Source organism: Chelonoidis abingdonii, chromosome 1 (assembly GCF_003597395.2).
Source record: "Chelonoidis abingdonii isolate Lonesome George chromosome 1, CheloAbing_2.0, whole genome shotgun sequence".
NCBI classification, from domain to species: Eukaryota; Metazoa; Chordata; order Testudines; family Testudinidae; genus Chelonoidis; species Chelonoidis abingdonii.
Genome location: NC_133769.1, coordinates 352,739,252 through 352,747,893, shown reverse-complemented (window position 1 = coordinate 352,747,893; position 8,642 = coordinate 352,739,252). Strand labels below are relative to the sequence as shown.

General features: G+C 48.0%; 1 long non-coding RNA gene across 1 annotated transcript; it reads left to right on the top strand.

Annotated features, from left to right (window-relative positions):
- Positions 1 to 343: 343 nt before the first annotated feature.
- On the top strand, positions 344 to 8,397 carry LOC116824018 (uncharacterized). The gene is made up of 3 exons (XR_004373554.2): positions 344 to 1,014; positions 3,494 to 3,561; positions 7,590 to 8,397. It is a non-coding gene; the product is annotated as an uncharacterized LOC116824018 (long non-coding RNA).
- The last annotated feature ends 245 nt before the right edge of the window (positions 8,398 to 8,642 follow it).

Here is an 8,642-nt window from a genome sequence, read left to right as displayed (position 1 = left end):
CGGGCAGCTGCGCTGGGCTCCGCCCCCAGGGACGGCCCTGTCACCCGGGCAGCGCCCCCTCCTCCTACCCCCCGCCCCCGCCCTTCGCTCCTTCCGCTCGGCCGGGGTCGGGGGACACACGCACACTGGGCGCCGCAGGAAAATGGCGACCGCGCAGCGCCTCCTCGGATCGTTCCGGGCCGCCCGAATCACGTGACTAACCCCCCCCCTCACGGCCCGCCCCGGCCCCGCCCCGCACGGGTCACGTAGCTCACTCTGCTCCTCCTCCCCTCCCGCCCACATCACGTGACAATCCCCCCCTGGCGCCACAAGGGGACAGCTGGCACGGAAGGTCACGTGGTGCAGTGCCGCCCTCGTGCGGGTCCCAGGCGGTGCCCAGGTACCAGCCCTTGTAGTGCTAAGGGCTGCTCTGCTCATGCTGCCCCATCGACTAGCTGGGACCCCCAGGACTCCTGGGTTCAATCTCCAGCGCTGCCCTGATTGGCTGGGACCTTGGACAGGTCCCTTAGTGTTGCGATACCGCAGTTTGCAAAAGTGGGGTGTCAACGCAGTCCCATGTCTGCCAGCGAGCCCGAAGTGAGGCAGGGTCAGCCCCTGCTGCACTGGTGCGGACTTGCCAGGGGCCTGTCTGCCTGCATCCTGCTGGCTCTGTATGCAGCGTTCAGCACTTCTGATCACAAAATGCCTCTCCCGCCTCCAAGAAGCTGCAGGAAGGAACTTAAGTGCCAAACCCGCAGGCCTGCAAATGTTGTTCTTCCACTCCCAGAACTGCTTCCTGAAGCGTTCTTCCAGATTGGGCCAGTGCTGCACTTCATCCACAGAAAGCCGTTAGGCTGGGGCCTTGATTGGTAAAGTAAACACAGAATGAAAGGAAAGCAGCGTGTAGATGATCCTCTCAGCTCAATTTCTCTTTTACAGGATGTGTAAAAGTCCTCTTGATGCCACATGGAGATCTGCACCAGGATGAAAGATAGCTGGCTAATGCTGAACCTAAGCAAGACTGAGGCTGTGCAGGTAGGTAGAAGGAAACACTTTAAAAGAACTTGCCTCCTCTGCCGTGCCCCCAACAACTTCAAGAGAAACTTTGTGACAGTGTCGTAACTAGGGCAAGGTGAGTGAGGCACTTGCTTCTTCAGCAGTGGGTCGTTGAGTCCCTCTCAGAGGGAAGGACCTGTCACTGAATTGCTGCCACGGCTTCATTCACAATTCAGCAGTGGGTCCTTCTCTCCGAGAGGCAGTCAGGGACCCGCCACTGAATTGCCGCCAAAGAGCCTGGAGCCAGCCCTTGCCTCAGGTGCAAAAATTCCTTGTTACGGCTCTGCTTTATGATCTCACCCCCAGGGCTGGCTCTAGGTTTTTGCCACTCCAAGCAAAAAAAAATTTGGCAGCCCCCCACCCCAGCCTAGGGCTCCCCCCTGCACCTGCCTGCTGCCCCAGTCCTGGGCTCTTCCCCCCACACCCGCACCCCCTGTCACCCCAGCTCTGGGTTCCCTCCCTTCCCCTCCACCTACACCCCTCTGCCGCCCCAGCCCAGGGCTCTCACCCCCCGCCTGCACCCTCCCGTCGCCTCAGCCCTGGGGAACTGGTAACTCGATCCCAGGGTGGGTTATCAGCATCCCACTCATGACACTAGCAGGGGCGGAGGCTCCATCCACCCAGCTCCTTCCTGGTGCCCAGGGGGGGCCTGACTCTGCCCGCTCCCCCCTCACCTCCAGCCAGTCTGGCACTGGCAGGGTTGAGGTAAGCAGCAGGGCTTCCGGGCCACATCTCAGCCCAGGGTCCCTCCAGCCGGGACTTCTGCCTCCAGGACCAGCTGGGAATTGACAGGGCAGAGCCGGGGAGACTGCCCTGGCAGGAGTTGAGGAGCTGTGGCAGGGCAGCCTCAAAGGGAGCAGCTGGCAGGAAATGGAGCTCCGGAGAGCAGGATGTGGGCCCCACACAGCAGCGCTCCAGGCACCGGTCCCCTCTATGGCCCACTGCTGCTCCTGGCAGCCCTGCCGCAGCCCCTGGGCTGCTAGGGCTGCTTTGCCCAGCCCCAGCTGGGGGGTGGCCGCCCTGCGGCCCCTGCAGGTGGGCTCCATGTGCCCCGGGGCAGCCTGCACCCCAAACCCCTCATCCCCAGCCCCACCTCAGAGCCCATATCCCCAGCCAGAGCCCTCTGCTGTAGCCCTGAGCTCCCTCCCACACCCCAAAACCCTCATCCCCACACCCACCCCAGAGCCCACACTATCAGCCAGAGCCCTCACCCCCCTGCATCCCAACCATCTGCCCCAGCCCTGAGTCCTCTCCCACACTCTGAACCCCTCAGCCCCACCCTTGCCACACATCACCTCCATATTGGTGCACATAACAAAATTCAGTCTGCACATGGATGTAAAAATTAGAGGGATCACTGCCTAAGGCTATGTGGAATGGGGAGTGGGGCAAGGTAGGGAAGTGCTACGCTGCAGTTTTCCAAAGACTGCAATTGGAGTTGAGTGCTGGATTGTTGAATCTGGACAACTGACTCAGAAAAGGAGGAGAAAAACGAAGATGCAGGATGCCACGTTCTGCAAGATCCTGCAAGTCAGTATTGCATCAGGCCTTGAACAGAGGGCCTGGAGGGTGAATACTGAGACTTTGTGGTGAAGGAAAGAACAGACAGGAGAAAGGGCAGGAAAAGGAGAGGGAGATGCACCAGCACATAATGGAGCTTCTCAGTCACCGAATTCAGATACTGAAGACTCTTGTGGACCTCCAGATTCAACAATCCAGCACTCGACTGTACAGGGGAATGCAAGGCAGATAGCAAACTCTGCAACATCTGTGTAAATACAGTGAAATGGGAGGGGTTGGGGACGAAGTGAAAATTATATACCAGGGCCCCGAATTTCTCTTGCCTGGCCTGGGGATAACAGTCATGCAGGGGGGAGCATGGCCCCCTCTATGTGTTGTAGGGTGCCTAACATCCTAACTGAACTGGGCCCCCCACAATGCATTATATGGCACCCAGTACATTCATGGGACAGTATCTTTTCTGTGTTGTAAGGCATCTACCATGCTAATAGAACCAGGCACCCCACATTGTGTTACAGGGTGCCCACCACACAGCTGGCCCCACATCGTCCTCTCTGCCTCCTATGATGCCGAACACATTGACAGTACTGTGCAAATTGTGAAGAAAGATTCACTTTTGTTCATTTTTATAGTATTCATATTCAACTTAACTGTAGCCAGCACCACACCAAAACCCAGGTGTTTTGCCTCAGATTCAGATTTGTGGGGAAGTTCAAACATACTTGGAACTGTCTCCACGATCTTAGGACTTCTGGAGTGCAGCCATGAAAGCGATACAGGTTCCATCCAAACATGCAGTAATGAAAACAGTTCTTGAGATCCACCATTATTGGGATTAAGTTACAGTGGTAAATACACTATTCCCCCCAATTTTTAATTAAAAAATGCATCGGAAGTTGGCCTTGTTTGTTTTTGTTGTTGTTTGTTTAACTTATAGAGAAGAAATGCCAGAAGGAGGAGATTGTGGGTGCAAACCTCAGCCCTTCAACTTCCCAGCATAGCCAGGTATGGGCTCTACATGTGCCTGTGATAACATTATAATAAATCCATGGCTTATTTTGTCACTTATGCTGCACCTCATGATGTCTCAGAACTTTATGGTGAAAGCAGGCCTATGACTCAGTTCCCGTTTCTCTAGTAGCACAAACTCTTATCTCTTGCTAATGTGAACTTTTTGTTAACACTACTCCCCGCCTAGGGCCAATGGCACTCAGGCTATGGCTGCACTACAGACCTTACAGCCGGTGCAGCTGCCCCACAGCAGCGCTGCTAGTGCAGACGTTCTAAGCTGGCAGGAGAGAGCTCTCCTCCCATTGACTTGATTACTCCAGCCCCAGTGAGCAGTAGTAGCTACGTCGATGAGAGAAGCTCTCCTGCCGACAAAGCGCTGTCCACACCAGCGCTTTTGTAGGTGTAACTTTCATTGCTCAGGGGGATGGCTTATTCACACCCCTGAGATACATAACTGACACCAACTTAATCTGTCGTGTGTACATAGCCTTAATTGAACAGTTCCAATTGTGCCAGTAAAGGGATATAAGCACTACTCAATTTCTTACAGTATAATAATTTTAAAGACATTTTCTAAGTGTTTTGCAAAGAAAGATTTTTCTGTGCATTTCTATGAGGCATTTAGAATAATATTCAACATTGACTACAGAAAGCACTAGCTATAATTTGCATTGCTATAACACCTTCCATCCTAAAATCTTACACATTAATTAATTTAAGCCTTATGATGCCCCTGTGAGGTAGGTAAATATTATTACCCTACTGTACTGATACAAAACTGGTAATTTACAAAAGGCTGAGGTCAAGTTGTTAGTGCACAGTTGAGAAGAGAGTAGATCAGGAGAACTGCTCTAACCACTGCTATATGCTGCTTCTGGCATTGCCAAATGGATTACAGATGTCCTTTTTACAGGTGGGAAGTCAGATTTAGGGCTAGTATGGCACACAATAGCAACAACACACTACAGAATCAGATTCATTTTCTCTCACTGTTAGCTCTCTCCACCACCCACTTTATGATTGCTTACACCCACATCATACCTGCCACTCAGGCCCATAAACTGGACATCAACTCTTCCTTCCCTTACACCAGTCCATGGCCACATCCTGTTTATCCTCCTCTTTTCAGGGCTTCTGTAGATACTCACATCAGCCCCCTTGAATCTGTACAAAATGCTCCTGCCAAAATTCTCTCTCACCCTTGTTCTGACCACATCCTCCAGCTGGCTTCTCATTGCCCTGTGCATCAAGTTCAAACTCCCTGCCCTTGCATTCAAGGAATTATGTCACTCAGCCCCAACCTATATGTGACCTCATCTCCTTTCAGTCCCTTCCATTCAGGGTTCCACTGCCCTTCTTGGGGCTGTGTGGATTTAGACAGATACAGCCCTAGTTCAACTTCTCCCAGCTGGCCTCTTTTTATTTAGGCCTACATCCCTAAAAGTATTTAGGCTTCTAATTTAGGAACTGTCAAGGGTACAAATGTGGGGACCTGCATTGACACTTCTAAACCTAATTACTAGCTTAGATCTGGTATGCACTGCCACCACTCAGAATTCCAGTGTCTGGGGCACTCTTTGTTCTCCCAAAACTTTCCCCTCCTGGGCAGCCTGAGAGGCTTCAACCAATTCCCTGATGATCACAGACAAACACATTGGATCTTAATAAGAGGAGAATACAGCCCCTCTTTTACCCCACATCCTGTGAGATAAACCTGAATCTTAAAACAAGGAAAATCAATCAGGTTTCTTAAAAGAAAGCATTATTCTATTGAAAGAAACAAGATAAAAATCATCTCTGATAAATCAGGATGGAATAATATTAACAGGGAATCAGATCTTAGACAGAGTGGCGCCCTACTTAGTTCAAAGTTACAGCAAACAGAGGTAAAATCCTTCCAGCAAAAAGAAACATTTACAAGTTGAGAAAACAAACATAAGACTAACACGCCTTGCCTGGCTAATTACTTACAAGTTTGAAACATGAGAGACTGATTCAGAAAGATTTGGAGAGCCTGGATTGATGTCCCGTCCCTCTCAGTCCGGAGAGCGAACAACAACACCACAAAGAGCACAAAGAAAGACTTCCCTCCACCAAGATTTGAAAGTATCTTGTTCCCCTATTGGTGCTCTGGTCAGGCGTCAGCCAGGTTTATGGAGCTTCTTAACCCTTTACAGGTAAAAGAGACATTAACCCTTAACTATCTGTTTATGACAGGAACCTAAATACCTTTGGAAATGCAGGCCCTAGATCATGAGCTAGGAGATCAGTCCTTCCCTGTTATGAGGGAAGAGGCAGACTATATACTGCCCTCTTTTACAGTGCTTATCCTGGTTGCTGGGGAAGAGGGGAGCCTTGCCCCACCTTTCAAGGCTCCGGGTCCCAAGCCCTTAAACAGCCAATAGTCTGTTTTTTCTCCAAACACTAGCTATTCCCTGTGACCACTTCCTCTTTCCTAAAACCTGCCTCTGCTTTTCTGTCAGTCTTCATCTGCTTCACAGGTTTAGAAACCTTAAAGGATCATGCTGTCAAGCAGGGGTTGACTGACCCCCTAGTCTCTACTGCCGTTAAAGGGTACACCTGTTACATCCATCCAGTTGCTAAAAGTCCACATAACCCTACCCAACCCCAGTGATAAGTGCCCCAGTTAAAAACCCCCAGGTAGCTACAAATTCCTCAAGACGATCTCCAAAGGCAAAACGACTCACCCATTCCCAACTAAAGAAACTGTCTCCAACTGTTCCCCTGCTCCATTCTCAGCTGCCAAATGCTACCAATGCACCAGACTGGCCCTGTTCTTGGGACTTGGCAGGAGAGCGAACTTGATAAGGATCCTTCTCTGAGCACTTCACAGAGGGCCACACTTAACTAATTTCACTCCCATACCAGCTCACAAGGACTAAGGCAACAGAGAGAGCCCAGGAGGGACTGCATTCCTTTCAAGCTTATTTCACTCAGAAATAGCCCCTATCATTTTCTTCAGTCACCTTTGACCCAAGAGCAAGGGTAACAATTTCAGCCCCAAAAGAACACTTTTAAAGGAAGTTTTAATCAACTGGAAGTAGAGGGTTAGAATAGAACAGCCACTTCAACCTATTGCCATGCTATAATTAGTGGTTACACACATGCACAGAGTGCAGAATTTAATAGCATTTAGGCTCACACTCTCGTACTCTATCAGTGTCTGGCAAAGCTTTACACCTACATGAATTTTGATGTAGAGAGGAAAAATGTTGATGCTTACATTGCTAACTACATTTGGGCCCTGTCCTGTAAGCACGTGAATGAAAAGTCCCACTGACTTCAATGGGACTTCCCACTTAAGCTACATGTGAACATTTTTTCAGGATCTGGCCTATAATCAGTACAACAAGGGTGTATCCTGCTTCACTTACTCATATCACTAGTTCCATGTATGCCAATGAGCCAAATTCAGACCTGGTGTAAGCAGGTGCCACTGCTTTGACTTCATCTTACACAAGGTCTGAATATAGCTAATAGGGACTAAGCTGTGAATAAGGCTCTCAGGGACTAGCTGTGTATTTCTACGTGTCAGTAATTTGTGTGTGCAAACTTAGTGCTCCTTTAGTAACCCAGAGGCGAATTAGATTGTGTATAAGGTTTCATGGAACCTAAAATAAATAGATTTGTTTTAATACATTCCAGTGTACCTAAACACAAAAGTGAAAGTGACTTGATTTTTGCCACTGGATGAAATGAAGGACACACAAAATGGCAAGGGATTATATATTTAAATTAGTTCAGTTTTAATGATCTGAGATATTGTTAGTAGCATAGGAGCAAGGAGGAGATGTACTCAGTCCTCTAAGCACCTTGTGTTCTCTGCTTCTGTCTCTGAGCCCTGATCCTACAAGCATTTATGCACAAGAGTAGTTCCATCACAGTCAATGGGATTAATGATGTGCTTAAATGTACTCACTTGCCTCAGTGTTCCTAGAATTGGGGCCATAGTTTGTAAGCTCTTTGGGTCACAGACTAGGTTTATTTCATATTTTGTACAGGTCAACACAACTATTATTCACCTTGAACACCTTGCTTTTGTTTAATGGGAAAGCCAGACAAGTGGACAGCACTTATCATCGTGGGAATGAAGGAGCATGATCCGTAGGAATGGGATACAGTTGCTGAATTGCATTGAGATGTCATCAAGTTAGACACTAATCCGGTACATATTGTATCCATTTTAAACTTTCTCTTAGCCACCTGCTTAATAATACCTTTGTTCATTGCAACACAAGTTTGAATGCAGGATGAGTTTACTATTGGACCTGTACTATTGAGCTTGGCATGCAACATCATTTTATTAGCCCCCAGAGCTCATAAAACAGCAAAAGATAATAGGCATTTTTCTACTGTTATCTGAGTTGTATTTGTTCATATTACATAAGCCAGCTGCAGGGAAAGGAGAAGATAAGTAACTTGTGCAACAGTTTGTTGACCTCAAAGTTCAGATGCTCCAAAGAGCATCTCAGTAAGAGCAGCTGTAAGGAAAAGAGAATGAAATCGACAGGTGAAACCACATATTTGATATTTTGAACGTACATATTTTGTCACATGCACTATATTTTCAGAGCCCAAATCCCAGTCCTGTTGAATCAATGGCAAAACTCCTATTGAGAACAAACAGAGAAGGATTTGTTTCAGTTGAGAGCATGCAGAGCAGTACTAATGGAGTGACTATAGAAAAAGGTGCTCTGGATGTGTAATAAAAACTAAAAGTTCAGCAACTTGACTTTCTTAACACTTTATCCCCAAATTAACAAAAGCAATGTACTTTTTTTTTTTACCTTGCCCCCTTTTTTTTACCTTGCCCCCTATATTTTTAAAATCCTAAATACCTTAAAGTCTAACTGCAAACACGTTTAATGCTAGTAAACTTTGTTGAGTGGTTTACTTTAGCATATCTAAAAACTGATTAAGCAAAAAAAAATAAATTTCACTTTAAAGCAGAGATTTGACAGCAATTTTTGCCCATCAAGTTTTATAAAAGCTCAGCATTGTTATTCTGTCTCTTTCCCTGTCCCCGACCAGTGACATTATGATAACTGAGATTC